The sequence below is a fragment of the Stegostoma tigrinum genome, unplaced genomic scaffold, assembly GCF_030684315.1.
Source record: "Stegostoma tigrinum isolate sSteTig4 unplaced genomic scaffold, sSteTig4.hap1 scaffold_57, whole genome shotgun sequence".
NCBI lineage: Eukaryota > Metazoa > Chordata > Chondrichthyes > Orectolobiformes > Stegostomatidae > Stegostoma > Stegostoma tigrinum.
The window spans coordinates 309,917-337,863 of NW_026728505.1; the positions used below are offsets into that span (position 1 = coordinate 309,917).

General features: G+C 43.5%; 1 protein-coding gene and 1 long non-coding RNA gene across 6 annotated transcripts in view; one reads left to right on the forward strand and one right to left on the reverse strand.

Moving 5' to 3' along the window:
• The window catches only part of LOC132208913 (ral guanine nucleotide dissociation stimulator-like 1), a 59,357-nt gene extending 54,225 nt beyond the window's left edge, over positions 1 to 5,132 (reverse strand). The window contains exon 1 of the mRNA XM_059644206.1: positions 1 to 5,132. The gene's annotated coding sequence lies outside the window, so the exon portion shown is untranslated.
• On the forward strand, positions 4,719 to 27,876 carry LOC132208914 (uncharacterized). 5 transcript variants are annotated; one of them, XR_009445029.1, is made up of 5 exons: positions 4,719 to 4,923; positions 8,560 to 8,601; positions 14,249 to 14,349; positions 19,925 to 27,423; positions 27,610 to 27,876. It is a non-coding gene; the product is annotated as an uncharacterized LOC132208914 (long non-coding RNA). The 5 variants fall into 5 exon arrangements; XR_009445030.1 differs by having other exon boundaries at positions 4,721 to 4,923; positions 19,925 to 24,439; XR_009445031.1 differs by lacking the exon at positions 27,610 to 27,876 and having other exon boundaries at positions 8,560 to 8,645; positions 19,925 to 22,106.
• Positions 27,877 to 27,947: the final 71 nt, after the last annotated feature.

The following is a 27,947-nucleotide window of genomic DNA, read 5'->3' on the forward strand; positions in this document are numbered from 1 at the left end:
CTTGCGTGGTGACGAAAAGTCTGAACGAAAACAAGCCAGCTGGGCGAGCAAGTTTCCAACTTTACTTGTTATCTTTACCGTTTAATGTGTGGCTCAGTGTCAGTCTTATACACACAGTGTTCTACCCGCTTCTCCTGCTGTACACAAGGTTTCCCAGCAAAAGGCAGCTTTGTGTGGAACACATGCAGTTTCTCCTGACAATGGGTACTGTTGCCATGAGGTGGGATATGAAATATACAATGAGCTGAAGTAGCCCCACACTCAAGTTACTCATTTACCTTTTAATTTCAATTTTCAATTTCCAAAACCCAGCAATCCATTCACTTAAGCTGCTGGGAACCTGACAAAAACAGCGTTGGCCAGACATTCCTCTTCGGGAGTGTCTGTCAATTTGCAAGGGTAGAAAAGCTGTCAACTTCACTCGAGTGAGAGAGGATACAATATTCCAAACTTCCAATTCAAAATCAGATGCCGTATCAATTACACCACTGGCTCCACACGTCTTGCTGCAGCTTTCATCCTGTCGATTGCGATGTAATCAGGGATACTGGCGGAAAAACCATTTGCAAGGTGAATATCCTGCAAAATAATCACCGTCGCTGCTGTACTTCAACGTTCTCCACTTTGTGAAGCGGTGAATGTCACTTGCAAACGAAACACATTAGCCCTCACATGCCTGGCTGTCACCTGTTTCTTTGCCACCTGTTTCTCTGCTGGAACTTGCCATTGCTTTGTTCACAGTCACTGCAAAGTTCTGCCTTGCATTTTTTTTTATTAAATTATCTCCTCCCAACTTAAAAACATTCCCTAGTCTTGAAATCTCCCATCCTTGGGAAATGACGACCACAATTCATACTATCTACATGTCTCATTATTTTATGAACTTCTAACAGGCCGCCTCTCAACCTCCTAAGCACCAGCAAGAAAAGTCAAAGTCTATCCAACCTTTCTTTATAAATCAAAGCTTCCATACCAGGCAACATCCTGGTAAACCTCTTCTTAACGCTCGCCAGCTTCATGATATGCCTCCTGTAATTGTGTGACAGAAACCGCACATTGTATTCCAGAAGAGGTCTCATCAACATCCTGTGCAACCTCAATATGACTTCCCAACTCCGAAACTGAAACAATTGAGCAATGAAGGCTGCCGTGCCAAAAGACTGTTTAACCACTGTTTAAATGGGATGGAAACTTCAAATAATCATGTACCTGGATCCCCTAAGTCCATGAGTAGGCACCTTAACAGTGAGAGAAAGTCTGTGGGAGGATGAGGAATAGTTTTGAATTTCTTTGACCTCACATCTGAAGAAATTTATTGGACACATGCAGCTGAATAAGTTCAACAATTCATACTCCGTGAAGAACTATAAATGAACCTGAAGATTTTTCAATTAAAAAGTAAAGTTAGACCCTCTCGAGTCAGAAGGAAGCCATCGCTGTTCTGTTTCTGAACTTCTCCTACCCAACAGGTTCTGCAACATGTCCATATGAAGATGGATAAGGGAGAACCAGTGGATGTAGTGTACCTGGACTTTCAGAAAGCCTTTGATAAAGTCCCACATAGGAGATTGGTGAATAAAATTAGGGCACATGGTACTGGGGGCAAAATGCTGAGTTGGATTGAAAATTGGCTGGCTGACAGGAAGCAAAATGTAGTGATAAACGGGTCCCTTTCAGAATGGCAGGCAGTGGCCAGTGGGGTACCACAAGGTTCAGTGCTGGGACCGCAGCTGTTTACGATATATATTAATGATATAGACGAAGGCATTAGAAGTAATATTAGCAAATTTGCTGATGACACAAAATTGGGTGGCAGTGTGAAATGTGAGGAGGATGTTATGAGAATACAGGGTGAGTTGGACAAGCTAGGTGAGTGGACGGATACGTGGCAGATGCAGTTTAATGTGGATAAATGTGTGGTTATACACTTTGGTGGCAAGAACAGGAAGGCAGATTACTATCTCAATGCAGTCAAGTTCGGTAAAAGGGAAGTACAACGAGATCTAGGTGTTCTTGTACATCAGTCAATGAAAGCAAGCATGCACGTACAGCAAGCAGTGAAGAAAGCTAATAGCATGCTGGCCTCATAACAAGAGGAATTGAGTACAGGAGCAAAGAGGACCTTCTGCAGCTGTACAGGGCCCTGGTGAGACCGCACCTGGAGTATTGTGTGCTGCTTTGGTCTCCAAATTTGAGGAAGGACATTCTGGCTATTCAGGGAGTGCAGCGTAGGTTCACGAGCTCAATTCCTGGAATGGCGTCCGGGACTATCATATGTTGAAAGATTGGAGCGACTGGGCTTGTATACACTTGAGTTTACAAGGATGAGAGGGGATCTGATTGAGGCGTATAAGATTATTAAGGGATTGGACACTCTGGAGGCAGGAAGCATGTTTCCGCTGATGGGTGAGTCCAGAACAGAAGACACAGTTTAAAAATAAGGGGTAGGCCATTTAGAGCAGAGTCGAGGAAAAACTTCTTCACCCAGAGAGCGATGGATATATGGAATGCACTGCCCCAGAAGGCAGTGGAGGCCAACTCTCTGGATACTTTCAAGAAAGAGATAGATAGAGCACTTAAAGATAGTGGAATCAAGGGTTATGAGAATAAGGCAGGAACAGGATACTGATTGTGGATGATCAGCCATGATCGTAATGAATGGTGGTGCTGGCTCGAAGGGTCGAACGGCCTACTCCAGCACCTATTGTCTATTCATTCACCATATCCAGATACATGAACGTTGGATCACTCTCCAAAGGTATCAGTAACTATTGCCAATCCTCAGTTACATCTGGAGAACTTGATGTTTGACCTTTCTGAACCAGTGCAGGTCATGTGGTGAAGTCGCACTTGCAATGATATTAGGTAACGAGTTCCCAAATGATCGTGAAGGATTAGTGATGTTTTCCAAAAGAACAATTTAAATGTTTTCACATTTTTGATTCAATCCAATGATCTGACATATTACACAAGGTTGTCACAAAACAATATTTGATACCAGGTACTTATTAGGACAAGTGACCCAAAACTGGCCAAAGAAGTAGGTTTCAAGGAATATCCTGAACAAACAAGGGGACTTTGAAAACCACGGATGTTTAGGGAGTAAATTCAAGAGCTTATGGCCTTAGGAACTGAAAACATGAAAAAGGTGGGAGTTAAAACCAGAAATCCACAGGAGGTTGGAAGTCAGGGAGAACAAATGTCTTGAAGGAAAAAGCAAAATGACAGTAGATGCTTGAAAGTTGTAACACAAGCAGAAATTGATGTAAAACTCAGCTTATCTGGCAGTGCTTGTGGAGAGAGAGAGCAGCATTACTGTTTTGTGTCCAGTGACCCTTCTTCAGATAAATCTCAGAGGGGTTTGCAGCTGGAGGGACTATCAAACGAAAGTGGTGTGATGCCAAAATTTCAAAATAAGGATATGAATTTCAAAACCTTGGTGCTTTGCCACTGAGAAAATGTTTATGTTAGTGAGCACAGAATGACAAAACTTGAAGATGTTAAAATCGGTGAGAATAAACACATGGGCAGCAGATTTTTGGATCAGTTCAAGATTTCAGGGAAGTAGTATTAAGAAGCCGGCCGGGAGTGTGTTTGGGGAGTTAAGTCGAGAGGTAGCAAAGGAATGGATGAGAGTTTCAGCAGCAGATGACCTGAGATGCTGTTGAGGTTGAAATTGTATGTGGTCTTTGTGATAATGAGTGTGGGGGTGAGTAATGTGGTTAGAAGCTCATCTTGGGGTGAAATATTGCACCCTGACTGTGACCAGTGTGTTACCTGCCAGTTACCTGGGGCAGGGATGGAGTCAGTGGCGAGGGAGTAGAATTTTGCTCCCAGCCTGGATTGACATTTTTCATTGTCTATTTAAATGTGATCTATACCCCTTTTCAAACAAGAACGGACTTGGCAGCAGAACTAATTGGTGAACCAACTGTCAGCTTTATTGAGACAAAGTGTGGAGTTTATCTGTTATGAAGTAAACTACAGTGACAAACTCAGACAGCTACTTAGAGTTGAATGTGGATTATACTGCTTAAGTCAATAACTAGGCAGTAGAGCAGTGAAACAACTTATTGGAGTTTCTGCAGCCACGGTCTTCAAACTTTTTCTTGTGTTGGGCTTTTATCTTCTGATTCTCGTTGCTTTCCATTGCACAGACCTTTCTTGAGAATCTCTTTTCTGCTTGTTCTTTTTTGATTAACCTCCCTCTCTGCCCAATCACAGTTCATATGAACAACACTCACCTCACTTCACCACGTGATGTTCTTCATATTCATAATTATTCCCTTTACATCTTACCTGAGGACTGCTAGACCTGTATTTATTACCCTTATTTCACCGCTATTTCTCTATTGGCTGACAGAGCGGTATCAAGAGTACCTTTAGCTTTGAGCTGCAGGAAGCCTTTTCAATCGCGACTTATTAAAAAATAACAAAAGAACTGGGATGTTGTCAATCAGGAACAAAAACAAAGTTGCTGGAAAAGCTCAGCAGGTCTGGCAGCATCTGTGAAGGTAAAAAGACAGATCCGGTTTTCAGTCTCATTCGTCTCAAAATGCAACATTGCGACGACGTTCATTTGCTTCCAACAATAACACAAAGCACTGCGCATGCTAAAGCTCACGGTGAAGTCTGGCTGATTGATGTCAGTGCGCGACCAATAGGAGCACAGGTGTGCCGTGCATGACCGGACGGATATCGCCCAATCGGAATGAAGGGAGGGCGGGATCAGTGAAAACCACGTGATCATCCACGAGTGCGGTGCAGAGTCGCTGAGATAACCGGAACTGCAGATGCTGGAGAATCCGAGATAACACGGTGTGCAGCTGGATGTGCACAGCAGGTCAAGCAGCATCAGAGGAGCAGGAAAGCTGACGTTTCGGGCCTAGATCCTTCGCTGAGACCAAGATTTGTGCAATTGAGGTAAGAGCAGGCCACAGTAAAGAAAGCAAAACGGTAGAAAGCTGGAGGGAAGTGATATTCGTATGGGTTTGGAAGTTTTACAAACAGTTAGTGCACGTCGGAAAACACACCCATTTGAAACTCCCAGACTCACGTTTGCAGAAAACAAATCAACGCCTCAGATGGCGATCGGCCCGTGTGACCGTCACCATCTTTATTGGGGGCAGTGATCCGCGGGGCGCATGCGCGACAGCTTTGAAACTTTAAAAGGGCCGGGGGTGAAGCTGGAGGAACACAACAGGACAGGCAGCATCAGAGAAACAGGAAAACTGACGTATTCGGGCCCACACCCTTCAGAAATGGGGGAGGGGAAGGGGATGCTGAAACAAACAGGGAGAGAGTGGGAGACAAGTGGAGAGGAGACAGACAAGTTAAAGAGGTGGGGATGGAGCAGGTAAAGGTGAGTGTAGGTGGGGAGGGGATGGGTCAGTCTATGGAGGACCAACAAGTCAAAGGGGTGGGATGAGGTTAGCAAGTAGGAAATGGGGGTGTGGCTTGAGATGGGAGGAGGGGATAGGTGAGAGGAAGAGTAGGTTAGGGAGGTGGGGATGAGCAATTGTTTATTGCGAACTGAGTGTAGGTGTTCTGTAAAGTGGTCCCCAAGCCTCTGCTTGGTTTCCCTGATATAGAGGAGGCCAGAACGGGTGCAGCGGTGCAGTATACCACATTAGCACCTGCATACCCCATACAGATGGCCTCAAAGCCCTACGCTATTTCCTGTCCTGCAGGTCTGACCAGTTCCCCTCCACTGACCCCATTATGTGCTTCGGTGAACTCGTCCCACTGCCTACAGACAAAGGGGGTGGCCATGGGTACCTGCATGGGCCCAAGCTTTGCCTGTCTCTTTGTTGGAACAATCCCTCTTCCGTACCTCTTCCTCCAGTACATGGATGACTGTATCGGCGCTGCCTCGTGCTCCTATGAGGAGCTCGAACAGTTTGCCCACTTCACCAACACCTTCCACCCCAACCTTAAGTTCACCTGGACCATCTCTAACCACCTCTCTCACCTTCCTGGTCCTCTATTTCCATCTTGGGGAACAATCTCAAAACCGATATATATTTCAAGCCCACTGACTCCCACAGCTACCTAGAATACACCTCCTCCCACCTGTCAAGTTTGTTTTCGGAGACCCTCACGGACGTGCTGCAATAACAAGACACTGACCTGTTTAGAAAAACACAAATCATTTTCTTACCAAGCAAGTACAAGCTGTGAAGAATCACTGTACTCAACCCGGCACACAGTGCAAAGTCTCACAAGGAGTTCTCCCCGGACAGTCCCTGCTTTTTATACTTTACAAAAGACATGATACAGAAAACTATTTCACAACCTCCAATGACATGATACATAAAACAATTACTACAACAGACAAAAACAGGATACCAAGCAATTATTACATGGACAACATAAAAGACCAGGATATAGTATCGATTGCTTGTGAAGTAGCTGCTCATGGCAGGAGGTGATTTTGAGTTGTTGTCCGGGACAGATTGTGATTTCAAGTTGCCAGTGTGTCTGGCTAGGACAAAGTCAGTGCCCTGGCCCCTTAGTCAGCGACAGAAGTTACATGCTTTAGAGGTTTCACACCTTTACAAAATTTCCCCACCTAACCCTATTTGATACAGATTGATTCTAATTTCAGTTCAGTCAGGAAACGTAAGACAGTGTCTGCATGCCGATGTGTGAGAAGATGAGTTACAAAAGCTTTACACTGAATTCCTAGCTGGGCAGGAAGCTTCAGGGCAGTGTCTGCATACCGATGTGAGTAGATAAAAGACTTTACTTCTATAAGTCAAAGTCTCTGTATAGGAATCAAATGCAGATGAAAGACTTTGATTTCTATACTTCTTTAAATTAATGGGATGTTATCACATTAACATCTCACACCCACCCACCGTCCTGCAAAAGTGCCATCTCCTATTCCCAATTGCTTCACCTCTGCCGCATCTGCTCCCAGGATTCCACTCCCGTACATCTATGATGTCCTTGTTTTTCAAGGACCGCAACTCCACTCCCCACCTCCCCACCGGAGTGGTCAAGAACACCCTTGACCGTGTCTCCTGCATTTTTCTACAACTCCTCCCTCGCACCCTATCCCTGCAATAACAACTGAAAAAGAATCCCCCTCATCCTCACATACCACTCCACCAATCTCCGGATCGAACACGTCATCCTCTGACACTTCCGCCATCAGCAATCCGACCTCACCATCAAAGACATTTTTCCCTCCCCACCCTTGCTTGCCTGCCGGAGAGACCAGTCTCTCCGTGACTCCCTTGTCCGCTCCACGCTGCCCTCCAACCCCACTACTCCCAGCACCTTCCCCTGCAACCAAAGGAAGTGCTACACTTGCCTCCACACCTCCTCCCTCTTCTCTTTTCCCCCCCCCCATCCCAGGCCCCAAGAAGACTTTCTACATCGAGCAGATGTTCACCTGCACATCTGCCAATGTGGTATACTGCATCCCCTGTACCCGTTGTGGCCTCCTCTACATTGCGGAAACCAAGCGGAGGCTTGGGGACTGCTTTGCAGAACACCTACGCTCAGTTCGCAAGAAACAACTGCACCTCCCAGTTGCGAACCATTTCAACTCCCCATCCCATTCCTCAGATGACATGTCCATCCTGGGCCACCTGCAGTGCCACAATGATGCCACCCAAGGGTTGCAGGAATAGCAACACATATTCTGCCTGGGAACCCTGCAGCCCAATGGTGTCCATGTGGATTTCAGAAGCCTCAAAATCTCCCCTCCCCCAACTGCCTCCCAAAACTAGCCCAGCTTGTCCCTGCCTCCCTAACCTGTTCTTCCTCTCTCCTATCGCCTCCTCCCACCTCAAGCTGCACCCCTATTTCCTGCTTACTAACTTCATCCCACCCCCTTGACCTGTCTGTCCTCCCTGGACTGACCTATCACCTCCCTACCTCCCCACCTCTCCTCATCTTTACCTGCTCCATGCCCGCCTCTTTAACTTGTCTGTCTCCTCTCCAAATATCTTTTCTCTCCATCTTTGATCTGTCTCCCCCCTCTCCCTATTTCGTTCAGAATCCTCTTCCCCTCCCCCATTTCTGAAGTGGTGTCCAGGCCCAAAACGTCAGCTTTCCTGCTCCGAAGATGCTCCTTGGCCTGCTGTGTTCATCCAGCTCCACACCTTGTTATCTTGGATTCTCCAGCATCTGCAGTTCCTATTATCTCTTATCCAAGAGAAATGTTTGTTTCTTATGGATTTTTTTTCCCAGACTGTTGGATCATAGCAGCTCACACTGCTCTTGCTCACTTCTGTGCTCCCTGATCACCTTTGTCGGTGTCTAATCTCTTCAGTCTCTAATGATGGATAGATTTGATCTCTGTAGTATTTTACTGTAATTTCCTTGTACCTTTTTTGTAAATAAATTTTCCACTGCTGCCCACCCCCTGACCATGTGCTGCTCTCTTACCAGATTAATTTTTGAATGGTATCTTTCACAGTCAGGAAATATTTTCCCAGAAAGAGAGTGTATTTTTCTTCCATTTCAGACCACCAAATTCTACAGCGTTTTTATCTGTCATTCATTTTGCACTTCTGCAACATTTACTGTGTGTTTCTCCTTCCACAGATACCAGCGATCGTTGCCAAAGCCCTGTTCCCTGTGGAGAAGGTGATGTTTAACTTTCGTGTGCTGCTTCAGTTTGTATGATAAAGGTGCTCTCACAATGCTCCATTTGAGAAGTTACAGATCATTCATCTAGCGATACTGAAGAGCTAATGGTGTGTGTCCAAATCAACAAACTATTTGTATTTTTATCATGTTTTATAATTTCACAAAAATATTATCAACAAACTTTTGACGTAAGGCCATATTAGGTCAGGTGACCAAAAAGTTACCATATCTACAGGTTTTCCTGACTCTCTCAAGGAAAGCAAACCTAAGAGGTTTATCAGGGGAATTCCAGATCACGTTTTCTGGCAACTGTAGAAACAGCCTCCAATAGTGAAGGGATGATTAAACACATTGTTGGAGTCTGGAACTAAATGAGTTATCGAACTCTTGAAGGTTGTGTGTGCAGGGAGATAGGGCTCGTCACAGCCAGGAATTAAATCACGGGTGAGAATTTTAAATTAGTATCAGAGATAATGGGAACTGCAGATGCTGGAGATTCCAAGATAATAAAATGTGAGGCTGGATGAACACAGCAGGCCAAGCAGCATCTCAGGAGCACAAAAGCTCACAGCAGGCCAAGCAGCATCTCAGGAGCACAAAAGCTCACAGCAGGCCAAGCAGCATCTCAGGAGCACAAAAGCTCACAGCAGGCCAAGCAGCATCTCAGGAGCACAAAAGCTCACAGCAGGCCAAGCAGCATCTCAGGAGCACAAAAGCTCACAGCAGGCCAAGCAGCATCTCAGGAGCACAAAAGCTCACAGCAGGCCAAGCAGCATCTCAGGAGCACAAAAGCTCACAGCAGGCCAAGCAGCATCTCAGGAGCACAAAAGCTCACAGCAGGCCAAGCAGCATCTCAGGAGCACAAAAGCTCACAGCAGGCCAAGCAGCATCTCAGGAGCACAAAAGCTTCACAGCAGGCCAATGTGCTCCTGAGATGCTGCTTGGCCTGCTGTGTTCATCCAGCCTCACATTTTATTATCTGAGAATTTTAAATTGTTGCTTATAAACAGGAGCCTTTGTGGGTCAGGGAGCACAGCAGTGATGGGTGAACAGGTCTTGGTACAAATGTACTTGTGTGCAGCAGAACTTTAGGTATTCTTGAGGTTACAGGGACATTGAATGTGGGAGGCCGACTGGCAGTGAGTTTGGATAGTTAAGCCTAGAGGTAACACAGGAATAGATGAGAGGTTCAGCAGATGAGCTGAAACTAAGGTGTCACTGTCAGTCATTGTCACTGAAGTGGAAGTACGTGGTTTTTGTGCAGGGCTCTGCTGTTTACCCTCACCTCACCTCAGGAATTCAGCTGTTTGTGAATTTGCGGATCAAGTCTGTAATAAGATCAGGAACTGAGTGCCCACCATGGCCCATGCTGGGTGTCACTGAGCAGGTTACTGCTGAGTAAGTGCTGTTTAATACTGCTGTTGACAACACCTTCCAGTACTTTACTGATGATAGAGAGTAGATTGCTTGAGGGGAAATTGGTCGGGTTGGATTTTCAATGTTTTTGTGCTGAACAGACCTGGGCAGTTTTCCAAATTGTTAGGAGATGCCAGCGCCGTAGCAGGACTGAAATAGTTTGGCTTGGATGCTAGCAAGCTCTAGAGCACTAGTCATCGCTACTATTGTCAGAGTGTTGCCAGGGCCCATAACCTTTGCACTGTTCATTCATTTCTTTAATATTATGTGAAATGAATCAAATTGGATGAAAACTCACATCTCTGATGTTGGGGACCTCTGGAGAAGGCTGAGATGGATCATCCAGTTGGCACTTCTGGCTGAAGATTGCTGCAGACTTGTCTTTTGCAAGGAGAGGTTGGGCTCCTGTGTCGGGTAAAGATGGGGATTTTTGGCATTCTTCCTCCAGTGAGTTGTTTAATTGTCCATCACTGTTCACGACTGGGTGTGGTAGAACTGCAGAGCTTGCATCTGATCTATTGGTTATGGGGTGGCTGAGCTCTAACTCTTGCTGCTTATGCTATTTTGCATGCAGATAGTCCTGTTTGGTGGTTTTACCAGGTTGGCACCTTATTTTTAGGTATGCCTGGTGCTGCCCTTGGCATGCCCTCCAATACTCTCCGTTCAAGCAGTGTTGGTCCCCTGGATCAATGGCAATGGGTGTCTCTAGGATATGCTGGGCCATGAGGTTACAGATTGTGCTGGAGAAGGTCTGCTACTGTTGCAGTCTCTCTCAAAGCCTCATAGATATCTGGTTTTGAGCTCCTGTGTCTGTTCCAAGTCTGTCCCTTTTAGCCGAAGTTAGTGCCACCCAATGCAATGGGGGGTATTCTCAAGTTTAAGATGAGGCTTTGTCTCCACAGGACTGTGCGGTGGTTGCTGTTAACAATCCTGTCATGGACAGATGCCTCTGCAGCTGGGAAATTGGTGATGATGAGATCAGCTATATTTTCCCCCTTTGGTGCGTCAGCACCTGCTGCAGTCCCAGCCAAGCAGCTTTGTCCTTCAGGACCCGACCAGCCTGATTGGTAATCCTCCTGCAAACTACTCCTGATGTGGACATTGAGTACATTTAGTGCTATTCACACTCGCAGTGCTTCCTCCAAGTGCTGTTCAACATGATGGAGTTTTTTGTTTCTTAAAATTCCCTCTTGGGATGTGGAAATCGCTGGCTGGACCAGCGTTTATTACCTGGAAGGCAGTTAAGAGTCAAGCACATCACTATGGGTTTGGAGTCACATGTCATCCAGACCAGGTAAGGATGGCACATTTCCGGAAAGGGCATAAGTGAACCAGATGGGTCTTTCCTGATAATTGGCAATGGTTTCATGGTCATCATGAGAATCTTAGTTCCAGATCATTATTTAATTCATGTTTCACCATCTGCCATGGCAGGATGCGAACCCAGGTCCCCAGAATGTTATCTGGGTCTCTGGATTAATAATCTAGCGATAATACTACTGCTGATTTATCAACCAAGGGAGGATGGTACATGGTAATCAGCAGGAGCCATGAGACTTCCAGGCGTCAGAGTCAATGTTGAGTACTCCCAGGTCAAATAATCTGGTCAGAATAGCACTGTGCTGTCACGTCTGCTGGGACAGGGCTTCACTAAGGACAATGATAGTGGTGTGTGTCATTGTTTGCCAGGTATGTTTCCATGAGTCTGACACTGTTCCTTGACTCGTCTTTGAAGCGGCTCTCCAAATTTTGCCACTAGCCCCCAGATATTATTAAGCAGGAGTTTGGGGGGCCGATAGGGCTGATTCTGCAGTTGTCTTTCCTAGTTCCCTGGTGGATGCCAAATGGGCCACCCAGCTTCATTCCTTTGTTGAAACTTTGCAGTGATTTGCAACTGAGTGGCTTGCTGAGGTTGGCAAATTTCTTTCCCCGAAGGACATTAGATTTTTTTTTCACTCTGTCATCAGCAATTGTTGCCATGGCAACCAGTTGATTCCTCCAGTTTTTTTTTATTGAATTCAAATTCCACCATCTGCTGAGATAGGATTTGAACCTGGACTTCTGTTGTACATTTTAACATTCTGGATAAAAGTTAGTCATCAGGTTTGTTCACTCATTTTTAAATATCACTAACACAGGCATTGTTTCTTTGCAAAACACTGTCCATCATCCTGTCTCCTCCATCCTCCGCTCCAACAGCAAGTGAAGGAGACACATGCAGTTTCTATGTCACTAAGATTGAGACAATCCAATCAGCTGCCTCTGCTGCTTCCCTCTCTTCCACAAGCCCACCAAACCAAATTGCTTAGCATGTTGCTCCTCGTTTTAGGCTTAAACTTGCATCTTTGTCCAGTTTCATGTCAAGCCTTATCAGAGCTCATCTTAACACTTTGCCCTATTCTCACTAAACTACAAATATTCCAACTCTTATTTCTCCTCCTCCTCCTCCTCCCTGCCTCTTCCCCCATGCCAATTCACAGATATTGTTACTTGTTCTGTCTGTTTCTCTTTTCCGGTTATGTCCTTCTCACCCATTCTGTTTAAAACCAATGTTCGACCTCACCGTCATTGGAAAATCCCACTCCATCTCTCTTTCCTGTCTGAAATCCATGTCGTAAATGTCCCTCCAGGATCTATCCTTGGCCCATGCTGTTTCTCACCAACATACTTCCAGGAGGTGAGATCTTCCACAAGCACTGTGTTAACTTTCACATGTATTCTACAATGTTCAGATCGAACTCGTCTCCATCACTTTGCTCCACTGTTACTCAGTTATAAAACTGCTTATCATGCTTCCACTACTTGATTAGTTGAAATTTCCTCCAATAACACTTTGTGATAGTAAAACACATTGCCTTCAGTTATTATTACAAATTATTTTTCCTTACTATTGTACTGAATCCATCCCTCTCATTGGGAACTGTCTGAGGCTGAACTGCACCCTTCTCAATAATGCTGTCATATCTGGTCTCAAGATGAACATCTTACCGTACATTTCAATCACAAATGCCAGAAATTTCAATCTCTAAAATGCTCCTTCTCTCCACCTCACTCCAGCTCATTCGCGACTGAAACCCCTTACCCATGTCTGTGTTGCCTTAAGCTTGACAATTCCAAAAGAGAACCCTCTCTTCTCTGCCTTATTGAGAATCTGCTCCCACGATGAGAAATATTTCCTCAGCATTTATCCTGTCAACTCCCTTGAGAATCCTCTATTTTTAATTAGAACATCTCTCATTCTTCAAAAAAATCTAGTTAGTATATTCCAGACCTGTTTCGTCTTAGCTTAAAACATAATCCCTCCAAACCAATGATCATCTTAGTTCATCTTCTTTGAAATGCCTCCAGTGAAGTTATATACTTGCTCAAATAAGTGGACCAAAAAAGCTGCTCACATTCTTCCAGATGTGGTCTTGCCAGCAAGTTGTACATTTGTCCTAAGACATGTATTCCAAACTCTTCTACTGCAAACACCTTGACATAAGGATAACATCCCATGACCCTTCCCGATTACCTGTTGCAACTGTATGCTCGCTTCATGCTTCCTGCACAATTATTCCTGAATCCCTTTTGTGTTGCAGTTTTCCACAGTTTTTACATTTTTAAATAACACTGTTCTTTGGTCATCTCCTCAAAAATTAGCAACTTCACGTTTTCCCAAATTATACTCCATTTGCCGACTTGTCGCCCATTTATCAATATCTCTCCATAAACTCTAACCCTCATGGAACTTGACTGTTATCCCTTTTTATGAGATCCTTCCTCATTCTTCTCATCTTTTTGTTGGGAGCACTGGGCAACATGACACATACGTAATTGCTGCCTTTTTAAGGGGTGTTTTTTCAAATGACTGGGAGAAGCTTACTGCCCATTTCTCAGAATCGAGACAACTTGTTCATCAAGTTGCATTGGGCCGGAAAAGCTGATGTCTCATTGTGGCAGTGCAGCAGCACAGAAGGAAAGAAAAGGAAGCAAATCCTGCTGCCTGCATCTCACTAAATCTTGGCCATTCTTTGCCTTGTGTCAAACACCTGTTGTTCTGTTCAGTGACATGAAGCCCCAATGTGGAAATTCCTAGAAACCCAAATAGAAATCCCTCGAATCAGCTGCTGACTCCCACAAGGAATAATGTGCAGCAGGAACAATGCACAGTTACCCTCGGCCAGGAGGAGGGGATGTTGTGGATTCCTACTCTGACAGTGATGGATTTTATGAATTTGTGTTACAGGATATTACAAGTGGACTTTCAGGTAGGAAGCTCAATAATTGTAACACCAAACTCTGACAGAATTACTCAATTCAATCAGGACCTGGATATTCGCATTGTGTGTGAGTATTGTGTTCCTGCTCATTCCCATTTGCCATGTAAAATTTCTTTCTTATTACCCCATTCTCTCAATAGATCTTTCCTACGACTTTTAATATATGTCCTGTAGCCCTTTTTTATGGCCAGTTGAGTGTACATTTTGCCGTCCTAATGTTTATCTTTTGTAAACACCTCCTATCAAAGGTCCCCTCAAAATCCTTTGTTACAAGGAGATCAATCTTAGTTTCCCCAAGCACCTGATTACCCAATGACAGTTTGTTTCCTGTGTGTAAGGCACTCATCCGGATTGTGTTGGAACATTTTCCACTTCCCTGCATGAGTACAGCCCCAACAATATTAAAGAAAGGTAACATCCTCCAGATGAAGCAGTGTCAGAGTGGTGTCCCATCCACCACATGCAACATTCCCCTCTACACCACCGAGGCACAGTGGCATCACTATGCCTAAGGTAAAGTCACCATTGTCCTACCTGACCATAGGGCTGGTTTAACCTGAAGATTACTGCACCCCAGGCGAGGAGAGAGATTGAGAGGAAGTCCATCTATTGTAGATGGATATTCTCAATATGTACCAGAAATGTCTAAGTCACACAAAATTATAATAAAAACAGCCCTAACCATGCAACTAAAAACCCTCTCCCTACAAACCATTCTGTTAAATCTCCTCTGCCTCCGATCAGGCACCCTCCCGTCTTTCACAGTGTGTGGGGGATCTTTGGTTTGCACAGACTCAGCTCGTCTCTTTTCCTGTCTGTAATGTCATCATGCTGTGACAATGGCACTGAACCTCACTGTCTGTGAGGGTGGTAGGCACAGAGATCCTCATAGCGTTTAAGATATATATAGATGCACACTTGTGATGCCAATGCAGAGTCTATGGGCCAAGTTCTGGAAAATTAGATTAGAATAGTTAGGTGGTGGTTTTTAACTGGCACAGGCTGGATGGGCCACAAAGACTTTTTCTGTGCTGTAGACCTCCGAGACTCTTCACATAGGAGGATACCCAGCAATATGTCAAGTCATTTCAGAATATGAGATATTAGAACAAATGACTCATGATTGGTCAGTATTTTCGGGAGAAAAGTGAGGTATAGACGTAATGCGGTTTACCTCGAAATTCAGGGGCCTGAAGCCCAGGAAATTGAAAGTACCGCCATCAAGTGGATGTATAAAAATAAGGATTGTATTAGAGGAAAGAAATATCATTCTTGTATCATCCATTTGTGAGGCTGGACGATATTAGAGACAGGAAGGGTTCTGAGACCGGAGAAGATTCCAAAAATAGGGAAAAGTGAGCTTGGATGAGATTACAGAAATGGGGAAGATTGTGAGGCTGGAGGAGACCTCAGACAAAGGGAGGTTTGTGAGGCTGAAGACAATTATAGAGCTAAAGAAGTTTGTGGGCTGGAGGAGATTAGAGATGAGGTGGTTTGTGAGACTGGAGGAATCTGAATAGATGGTGTGAGTTATGTGGCTAGTGGGGGATTCCAACGATAGGCAGGTAGTGAGGCTGGAGAGGGATTCCAGAGATGTGAAGCGTGTTGAGGCTCGATGGTAATGCCTGCAGTAATGCAGGTAGTGAGGCTCGAGGGCATGATCAGGTGGGTAGTGAAGTTTGAGGTATGATTCCTGCAATCGGGAGGGTAGTGAGGCTCCAGGGTGGATTATCATCATAACAACACAGTGGTGTACTTACAGCACATGGAGTGCAGCAGTCATAGAAAGTACCACTTTCTCCAAATCCAATAAAAATGGGCAATCAATATTAGTTTGTGCAGGAAAGACCACATCCCATAAGTCAATTAAAATTATGGTGGGTCTCTGGCTTGGAGAGAGCTAACAGAAGCCGAGATAATTCTCCATTGTAGCAATGTTTGGTAACCGTAGAATACAACATTCAGCTAATTGGCAAATAATGCAGGGTGAAAATGTGAAGATTGTTTGTTTGACTCAGCAAGTTCCCAGGATCTGGAACAGTCTGAATGGTAGCTGGATGCAGATTTAGCAGTTATTCTCAGAAGAGAGTTGGGATTTAACTTTTCAAGGAATGATGGACAAATAGCGGGGGAATTGGGTCAGATTTGCAGCACCTCCCAGAGTGAGAGTGAAGCCTTTGACCGGGTTCCACGTGGTAGACTAATGAGTAAAGTTAGATCACACGTGATTCAGGAAGAGCTCGCTTATTGGAAGCGGAATTGGCTTAGTTGTCGGAGAGAATGTGGTGTTGGGGATTTTTCAGAGTGGAGTTCTGTGACCAGTGTGTTCCACAGCAATCTGTGCAGGGGCCACTTTTGTTTCTCATTTATATTAATGATTTGGATGCGAATTTAAGGGACAAGATTAGTAAGTTTGCAGACGATACGAGAATTAGTGGTTAGTGAAGGTTATCTAAGATGACAGTGAGATCTTGATCAATTATGTCAATGGGTTGAGAAGTGGAGGATGAAGTTCAATTTGAATAAATGTGAGATATTGTATTTTGGTAAAATGAACAGGGTAGGACCAACAATTGATGGTTGCACCCAGGGTAGAGTTGTGAAACAGAGAAATGCTGAGATTCAGGTACATAATTCTTTGAAGTTTATGTAGACAAGTAGTCAGGGTGGTTAATATGTTGTTTAGCACACTTGCTTTCATTGCTCAGACCTCTGAGTCTCAGAGTTGGGATGTTATGTTGAGGTTGTATAGGACATTGAGGCTTCATTTGAGGTATTGTGTGCAGCTCTGGTTGCCCTGTTACAGGAAGGACATTATTATTGAACTGGAGACAGTTCAGAACAGACTTGCTGGGATGTTGCCAGGATTGGAGAGCTTGATTATCAAATAGACAGACAAAGCTAGGACTTTTCTCACTGGAGTATAATGGGTTAAGGAGTGACCTTAGAGGTTGATAAAATCATGAGGGCACAGATTATGCGAATAGCAAGGGTTTATTCCCAAGGTTGGGTGATTTCAAGACAAGGGGACATGTATGTAAGGTGAGAGGAGAAATACATATTTAAAAAGACATGGATTTTTTTATTTTTACGAACTTGTCCACGTGTGGAACAAACTCAGAGGAAGTGGCAGATACAGGTACAGTCACATTGTTTAAAAGACACTTGAATAGGGACATAGATAAGAGAGCTTTAGAGGAGTATATGCCAGATGCAGGCAGATGTGATCAGTTTACATATAAAACTTATACATTTCAAAATTCTAAATATGCATTAAATTGAAGTAAGGCCAACTTTGACATTATTGGGCAAGAACTTCCAAAAGATGATCGGGAGAGGTAATATGTAGGTCAAGGAATGCTTGGAAAGTGGGAGGCCCTCAAAACTAAAATAAGGAGAGCCAGGCACATGTTCCTGTTCACGTGAAGGGCAAGGCTGGTAAATGTAGGGGATACTGGCTGACTGGAGAAATTGAGGCTCTGGTCAAGAAAAAGAAGGCAGCACATGTTGGGTACTGACATCAGGATTTGGGTCAATCCTTCAAAGTATAGGGGCAGTAGGAGTATACTTGAGGGAAATCAGGACGGCAAAAAGGAGACATGAGCTATCTTTGGCAAATTGAGTTAAGGGGAATCCCAAGAGATTCTGAAACTTCATTTGGGACATAAAAACAACAAGGGAAAAAATAGGGGCCCCTTTAAAGATCAACAAGGCTGTCTGTGTGGAACTGCAGGCTGAGATAGTGAATGAGTATTCGCATTAGTATTTACTGCAGAGAAGGATATGGCAGTGAGAGAGCTTGGAATCATAAATAATGAGTCGTGAGAAGTGTCTATATTACAGAGATCTAGGTGCTGGATGTCTTAAAATGCATAAAGGTGGATAGGTTCCTGGCACCTGATCAGGTGTTACCCACAAACTCTGGGAGAAGCTGGGGAAGTAATTGCTGGCCCCTTGCTGAGGTATTTGTATCACTGACACTAGTGAAGTGCCAGAAGGCCGGGTGGCTAATGTGGTGCCATTCTTTAAGGAAAAGCCAGAGGACCATCGACCGTTGAGCCTGATGTCAGTGGTGGGTAAATTGCTGGAGGGGATTCTGAGGGACAGGATTTGCATGTGGTTAGAGAAGCAAAGACTGATTAGGGATGGTAGACATGGCTTTGTGAGTAGGAAATCTTGTCTCACTAACTTGATTGAGTTTTTTGAAGAAGTGACAAAGAAGATTGAAGAAGGCAAAGCAGTGGACACTGTCTATTATGGACTTCAGCAAGGCATTCACCAAAGCTCCACATGACAGACTGGTTAGCAAGATTAGATCAAATGGAACCCAGGGAGAGTTAGCTATTTGAAACAAAATTGGCTTGAAGGTAGGAAACAGGATCATGGTGGGGGGCGGGGAGCGGGTTCAGTCTGGAAGACTATGAACAGCAGTGTGCTGCAAGGATTGGTGCTGGGTCCACTGCTTTTTTTATCATTGATGCAAATCATGTGGAATGAATATTGGAGGAATGGTTAGTAAGTTTGCAGATGACACTAAAATTATTGTTGTTGTAGTAGACAGCAAAGGAGTTTACTTCCCAAGTACAATGGGAACGTAATCAATGGGTTGATGGGCCAAGGAGTGATAGAAATACACTTAGTTCAGATAAATGTGAGCGATTTGCATTATGGCAATGACAAATCAGGGCAGGACTTAAACAGTTACTGATGAGGCCCTCGGGGCTGTTATGCAACAGAGACTCCTTGGGGTGCAGGTGCACAGTTCCTTGAAGGTGGATTGCAGGTACAGAAGGTAGTGAAGATGATATTTGCTGTGCTGGCATTTATTGGTCAGTGCATTGAGTGTAGGAGTTGGGAGGTCATGTTATAGGCTGAACAAGACATTGATTATGCTGCTTTTGGAATATTGTGTTCAGTTCTGGTCTCCCTGCTATAGGAATGATGCTGTTAAACTTGGCAGGGTGCAGAAAAGATTTATAAGGATGTTGCAGGAGGTGGAAGTTTTGAGATGTAGGGAGAGGTTGAATATGCTGGGGCTATTTTACCTGGAGCATTGAAGGCTGAGGGGTGACCTTATAGAGGTTAATAAAATTATGGTGGGTGTAGGGTGAATGGCCAAGATTGTTTTCCCAGGTTAGGGAAGAACTAACCTGAATTAGAGACTAGAACTAATAACATTGGCTTAAGCTGAGAGGGAAAGTCTTTAAAAGGGAGCCAAAAGAACTGCAGATGCTGTAAATCTGAAAAGAAAACAAAGTTGCTGGAAAAGCTCAGCAGGTTTGGCAGCATCTGTGGAGGAGAGAAGAGTTTCGGGTTCTGAGGAAGGGTCACCGGTCCCGAAATGTTAACTTTTTTCCCCCTCCTCCACAGATGCCACCAGGCCTGCTGAGCTTTTCCAGCAAATTTCCTTTTTTTAAAGGGAAAGTGGGTGGTGCCTGTGCAGAATGAGGTGCCAGAGGAAGCTGGTACAGTTACAACATTTAAAAGGTATGTGAATAGGAAGCGTGTAGCAGAATATAGGTCAAATGCTTGCAAATGGGATTAGATTAATTTGGGATATCTGGTCAGCGTGGACAACTGGGACCAAAGGGATTGTTTTGTGCTGTACAACGCTGACGAAGCATTTTTTGTTTTCATTTCAGATTTCCACAATTTTACTTCTGCACTGCTCTTACTCTTTCAGAGGGATTGAAAGGTGGAGTTACAGATCTATACAATGACTGTCCTTCCTCGCTGGCTCTCCCAATTCTCTCTTTTGGTAGTTTGATGCAAACACTGACTGGATCCCTTACCTGGAGGATATTTATGAATGAATTTGTTCTAATGGTGATCCAGCATATTCCCCAAGTGTTGCTGTACACATGTCCAGAGAATTTCTCAGTTTCACAATCTGTGTCCTTCTGGTTTCTTACTTACTTTCTCTTTGAAAGTATAGTCTGCAGTTGGAGAATTTAAACAGGCCCACATCCAGGTCTGACGGTCACTTTGTTTATCACAACCCAATTTTCTCAGGATTTTGAACATTGAAGGAAAAAGCAGCACTCACATTGGGGAGAAATGCACATGGTGTGTGTGTTGAAGAGTCTGTGAAGATTCATCTGAAATGTCCAAACACCAGTGCAGTGACACTGGGAGACAGTGTGGAAATGTGCAGATTGCAGGAAGGAATTTCTTCATCCATCCCAGCTAGAAACTGACCACCAGAGTCACACTGGAGAGAGACCATTGACCTGTTCTGCGTGAGGGAAAGGCTTTGCTGACTCGAATTCCCCGCTGATACACCAGCGAGTTCACTCTGGGGAGAGACCTTTCATGAGCTCTGTGTGGGAAGGGATTCATTGTCATCCAAACTGTTAACACACCAGCGAGTTCGCAGACAACCACAGTTGAAGAACATTGCTGTCACTCTCACTATCAAATAAACCATGGTGTTGGGCTGTTTGTACAGATGTTACCGATACCTGCTCAATTAAAGGTGCTGGTATTGTGAATAAAATGTCACACTAACAGTTGTGTAAGGTAGAGCTTGGAAATAGTCACGTTGTCACAACACATCGACACATTCACACTGACTAAAGCCTATCCACCTGCATGATATGTGAAAAGGGATTTCCTGGTACGTTCCTGGTTCCTGGTTAACGACCAGCAAATTTCTGAATAAGTTGATTGGTTTGAATATAGCTAACAGTAGAATCAAAAATAGTATCAGTGATAATGGGAACTGCAGATGCTGGAGAATCCAAGATAACAAAAAGTGTGGAGCTGGATGAACATAGCAGGCCAAGCAGCATCTCAGGAGCACAAAAGCTGACTTTTCGGGCCTAGAGAAGGGTCAAGGCCTGAAACGTCAGCTTTTGTGCTCCTGAGATGCTGCTTGGCCTGCTGTGTTCATCCAGCTCCACACTTTGTTATAGTCGATTCAAAAACCATGTGTTTTGGGCTTGTTTCTGGAGATCATAGAATCCCTCCACTGTGGGAGCAGACCACTTAGCCCATCAAGTCCGCACTGACCTGACGAAGATTGTCTTACCCAGACACTGTCTGCGTGAGTTTCCTCCAGATGCTCTGGTTTCCTCCCACAGTCCAAAAATGTGCAAATTATGTAGATTCACTATGCTAAATTGCCCATAGTATCTTGTGTGCAAAATGCAGGGATAGGGTAGGGTGTGAGACTGGTTGGGATGCTCTTTGCAGGGTTGATATTGACTGAATGGCCATCTTCCACACTGTAGGAATTCTGTGATGATCTCGATGGCCCTTTATTTGTTAGATAGGTCTGCACACCTTTACAATGACAGATTCTGTTGCTCTCCCACAGACATTTGTTTATTGGAAACAATGTAATCTTTCAGTTTGTGGATAAAAATCAAAGGAATGTTTTAAATCCAAACATAGGATTGGGTTGAGTCATGTCCTATAATCCCTGATTTGCATTTTCCCCGTCGGCTATGAAACCTGGTGACCGCTGTGACTCTGCCTGGGAGCATTGCAGTCTCGTCAGCTCTTTACCTGGTGTCCATAGCAGTGATGGATCTCATGACGGAAACATAAACCAAAACATTGTGTGATTTCTAGTACATATTTTCTATTTAGTCTTCTGTCCATCACTTCCCTAGAGGCTGAGATACTGGTCTGGGGACCTAGGTGTGAATCCATCTGGAAATAAGAATGTGATGATGACTGTCAATCCATTGCCTTTGTTGGAAAAACCCATCTGTTCACCGATGGCCTACAGGGAAGGAAACTGCCATTCTTATCCAGTGATGTGATCATCCCATGAATGAATTTTTTAAAAAAATTAAAAACTCCTGCAAATACGTTAAACTGTCTTAATTTATTTGACAGCTGACAGTTCAAACTGCTTGATGGTCACTTTCTCTTTTGATCAAGTTGTGGCCATTTCATAGTTGAAACCATAGTTATTCTCGTACAAACAGTGCATGCTCTGACATGCCACTTATGAACCAGACATCCACGTTGACCATATCCTGATGCTGTGTACCACGAAAGCAAAATTCTTCACCATCTTATCTACTTGTGTTGCAATTTCAGAGAGCTATGGACTTGAACCTCCCAAACTCCCGAACACTTTTTGAGAATTTCATCAAACTGACCTCCAATGGCAGGAATGGACAGGGTCAGCTTGGATTGATGATCATAATTCAGGCTCAACAAATCTACTGGAGCATTTTGAAGATGTAACTGGTGACCATCTGCTGACTCGCCCTTGACTGACTGCTGGTAATAACAGTGATAAGCTGCATGGCTTATGCCTGCAGTAAACAGCCAGGCAAGACAGGAGCACTGTGAGACATTAGGTTCTAGTTGAGACATCAAAGTGCTAAAATGCCAGGGAAAGGCAGAGATATTGTGGCAGGCCCTAAGCAGAACATGCCTCAGGTGCTGAAAAGCATGTAGAGTTCTGACAGCAAGAATGTACTTTGTGGACAGGCAATTCTGCATCTTGATGTAACATTTTTATTTCACTCTGGCTCATTTTGCTAGATCTGCAAATATCTATTGGTCTGGCTAATTTGAGAATTGGCTTTCGGTGTAATGTGCTGATTCATTTCTGGAGAAACTCAGCAGGTCTAGATGCATCTTTGGAGACAGAGAAACAGAGTTAAGGCTTTAAGTCCAGCGAGGCCCTTCTTCAGAACTGAACAGGTTCAGAAAATGGCCTTTTTAATACCTTACCAGAGGTGGAGGAGGGCTAACAGAAAACAGAGGGTGTTGGGATGCGGTGCAAAATACAAATGGGCTTTTAATTGTGTTGAAAGAGAAGCAGATGTACAATGAGAGTAAATAAAGTTGTGAATGGGGGAGATGGGTTCCCTCCACTGAATGCAATGTTAACAAGACACAAACAAGACAAGGTCACATCGTCTGTGCCATATTGTGTTCATCATATCTCCAATAATAACCCTGAATGTGTTGAGCATATGTGAACAATCTTATATGTCTACACACATACGCTGATTAAACAGTGTATATAAAATCATTTCTCCTCCGTTCCGTTGCAACCTATCGTGTTTTTTTCACCTGTCAGTCGCCATTCCTTCAGCCAAATTTATTCTGTCTCTTTCTCTGCATTTTATTTTATTCCATCTATGAAGAAGAAATTGCCTAATGGGCGATATCATGTTAGTCCTGTCCAGTCTGCACAGCCACTGTCCCCTCTTCCTTACTGTTCCTTAATCACTCACATAGATATTGTCTCTGACCCTTTACTCCCAATAAGCAAAGCAATTGGAAATGTAATGTTTAGTTTTGGGCTCAGGCTAAAAAATTGGTCAGGAAAGGCTGTATAAACTGCAAAAAATTTGTTTGCAACTTTAGAAGCAAATTATTGAAAATATTGTGTTAAGGATAAAATGTTCATTTATTAGTGCAGTGAGAGGAAAGTTCAGCAAAACCCACATTTCCTGCCTTTCTCCAGGCAGTTGTGGCCAGAGATGTGTTTGGATTGGCAGTTGTTGTGGTGGAGGAGACTTCGGTGAAATAACAACCTCTCATTTGGCTCTGAGGAAAATGGTTACATACGTCATCACATGTGGATAACACAGCAGAATCATCGAGCCTGTGCAGAGAAAGTATCAACTTTCTCCTCTGTCTCTATCATTGTGAGATGAATTGGAGATGGGCATTGAGACCAATAGCAGGCAATGTCACCCAAACCAGGTATTGTTGTTACATTAAAAGTGTCAGAGTGGAAGGGGTTAACTGGAGCTGTTTGTTCAGTGACTCGAATTAATGTCAGTCTCCATGGATACTAACTGTGTCACTGGAGGGTTTCCCTCTTCTATTAATAAGGGGTTTCTCCCAATGCGTTATCCCACAGTATCTGTGGCTGTGGCATATTCAACACAATTGGGATCAGCAGCTCCAGAGATGTGGAGAGATCAGAATCTGTGACCAGCAGATTGGGATGTTCCAAATGATGGATCAGAATCTCAGAACCACAGCCGGGAATGTGACAACAATGTATAAGAAACTGAGAGGAATAGATTGGAATGTTCCAACAATGGACAGGAGTTTATCCTCTGGCCTTTACTATCTTTCTATCAATTGGTTACCATTAACATTGTGGATACAAGCTGTACTGATGGTTATTCAGGCGGGTTACTATCCCATCCTCGCTATTGTTGGTGTTCCCGGTAAGTCTCTCTATCTCTGCCCATTCATTTATTCTGTGACCAGCGACTCAATTTCTAAGCTCTGTATTTGGCAACGAAGGAAACTATTGTATTCACTTTCAGTGACAAACTCAACTCTTATTCCAGGGTTTTTTTCACCTTCACTTACAAACACCCGAGGAGGAAGAAAAGTGTTCATAACCACCATTGGCCCATTTTGTCCTGATCTGATTTATATCACAATATTCCCTTTATCACTAATAATATCCTCAGTTTTCACTTCCGCTTCAGTGCTGTTTCTGATTAAATCATAATCTGCTCCTTTCCAGTTGCAGCTCTCTTCTGGCCACACTTGCAGTTACTAATATTTTGATTGTATTCTTATTTTTATCTCTACCTCGACCTATGCCAGTTGCAAAGTGTGAAGCCAGTTTGATTCTAAAATGAGGAGGTTACAGCTTTGTGTCAGTGGTTTCAGCATAACCCGTCGATGGCCATCAAATGACAGTTCATTGAACTGTTTAGATTCTAGAACTTTCCAAGTAGCAGTGGTGCCATGTCCATTATCTCCTAAGTGCAGTGTTCCGATGTGTTCACTTGTTGACAGAGGCCGTGTCTCTTCACCCCAACCCCCACTGACCCACTGCTGAGTGGGATACATTACTCTGTCTCCACAGAATAAGATATAGGAAATCTTCCAGAAATTCTACAGGACTGTGACTGTGAAAATGAGAAACTGTGGGAGATTAGAATTAATAAAGCGGAACTGCTCAAAACTAATTGAACTGAAGTTTGGTACTTTGCTCTGGTATGTCCCAGAGATTACATGGAGGTGGGAATAGAGCTTGTGAAAGAGTTACAGGGTCAGACAGCTCTTCAGTCCAACCAGTCCATGTCAAACATAATCCCAAACTATCCTAGTCCCACCTGCCTGGGCTTGGCCCATATCTCTCCAACTGTTTCCTGTTCATGAACTTGTCCAAATGTCATTTAAAACTTGTAACTACGAGAAAGAATTATTGATTACCATTCAGAATTCTTCAGATTCAGGAATTGCCAGTTCCTGCAGAATGGAAGTAGCTGTTGTAACGCACATTAAAAAAAAACTGGAGTGAGAGGGAAATCAAAATAAAAATAAATTTTGGACAACTTGATATCTGTTATGAGAAAAATATGGAACCTTTTTTGAGGGCTGTAAAAACTAGACACTTGGGAAATCATGATATGACTTGGCAGAGTCAACTTCGATTCAGGAAAGGGAAGTTATCTTTGGTAAACCTGTGCAGTTTATGTTAATTGAAACATCCAAAAATTTCAGATGTGTGTCCAAATTATCCCCAGAAATGTCTTCCATTGCTACTCCACCATCTTCCCTAAGATTCTATTCCTAATAACTCCAGCCCGTTCCTTCCTCATGATGTTTTTTTAGTTTCATCACTCAGTTGTAATTGTGTCACATCCAAATGCAAACAATACATTTAAACTGAAAGAGGGAGCTTTGAGAGATAAAACATGGAGAAAGATTGGAGTATTCATTAACTTGATTTATGTCATGTATGTATGAGATAGAGAGAGAGAGAATATGGGTGATGAGATGTGAAAATAGAGAAAACTGCATTATCGACTGAAGTTGATGTACTTTCCAACTTGTTTTGGCAATTCCTGTGTGTTGTGATCCTTTGCCCAGTGCATGTACGACTGAGTAATATGTATATAATAGTTGAAGTATCCACACATGAGAACCAGTGAGAGCGGTGTATTTGAATTTACAGAGTACTTTTGATATGGTTGCACACAGGTGAGTGAATAAAATTAGAGTTGAGAGGTAAGGTGGAATATACTACATGGATTGAGAATTGTTTAGTTGACGCAATACAGAGAGTGGAGCCCTTTTCCAGGCTGAATGCTGCTCGTTATGGGGTATCACATGAATCAGTGTTTGGACCACAGTAATTTAAAAGGCATACAAACTATTTGGATGTGGCCAGCAACAGCATACATCTCATTTTGTAATGATTAAATGATGTGAGGTTGGGAAGTGTTGTGGTCACAAAAGGGCCTGCATGTCCTTGATCATAGGTCACCAAAATTAGTACATGCAGCGCTATCAGTCATGTGGGAAGTAAATGGTATGTTGTCCTTCATTGTAAGATGATTCATGTACATGAATAAAACCATATGTCTGCACATGTACAGCCTTGATGAAAGACTATTTATGGGCACTGTGCATAGGCTTGATCCCTTTTGTAATGAAAGAACTCCTTGCCACAGACACGGTACAAATGGTCATCACCAGTCTAATCCCTGAGATGATGGTACCATGAGGAGCGAGTGAAGAAAGTGAGTGTTTAATATGTTGTGCTGTGAGAGAATCAGAGATTACTGCATTAAAATTACAAAGTTGGTGATGAACTCTTTTATCCACAAAAGAAATTGATAGGGTGAGAAATCCCATACGTGACCCATGTAAATACATGTGGATTTTACATATAAAATGACATAGAGCCCCACAGTGATTCAGAGAGAAGCACAGGCTCTGAATGAACTCTCCCCACATTAATCTGTGACCTTACACTGAACCCGATGTTGTTCACAATCCTGACAGCAGCCCAAATACCCTCTTTGTGACATTAGCCAGACCAACCAGATTCTGATCTCCATAGAGAACGGAAGCATGTATTTTCAGAGGATGCCACTTGTGATTTTGCACAAAACATTAGTCTTCCCACCACACTACTGTAAAACTGCATTAAAGTACTGCATGTGTACCATGAACAATGGAGGCATGTTGACCAGCGTGAAGCAGACTATCTGTACAGCCTAGCTCCATTTGCTTGTCATGTTACCTAAGTCTGTTTACATGTAAGTGACTGTAGGGTCTCAATGGCCTTCTCCTTTTCATATGTAGGGACGCAAGGGGCTGTACAGCAGGGCCAAATGCTGAATTGATCCACCCTGGGCTCCTGAGGAACAGTTCGATGTGTTCATGTGACATTGCTGTAACTGTAAGATATTATTTTATTTTGGTTTCTTTTAAGAGAAGGATTGAACGAGAGGCACAAAGCTGTCTAGTTAAGACCATTGAGTAAACAGTCTTGAGAGGGTTCGGGTTTTTTTTAAATGCAGCCTGAATGAGTGCGACGAGCTCTCACAGATCAGAATTTCTGAGTTTTGCTTTTCTGTTGCATCAGAAGCTATTGGTGTCTCAATGGAGTTGGAAGCTTCAGTGAATGTCTCCTGACTGCAGAATTTTCTTTGGATGATTATTTTCTCCTCCTGAATTGGAGAACCGCATGTGAGAACCTTCTCTGAATTTTATTTCTGACCAAAGTGTCTGTTTATGGGCTGCTACTATGCTGGAACAGTTAATTAGTAATATTTGCTATAGCTATTATACTATAAGTTTATCCACCAGAGCGAGGTTATTCTAAATTCCTTTTTTTTGGTTCTACTTTGACTACAGTGTTTAAATAAATTGTGTTTTGTTTAACATCTGTCAACTATTTCATTAATGTATCTCTGAATAAAT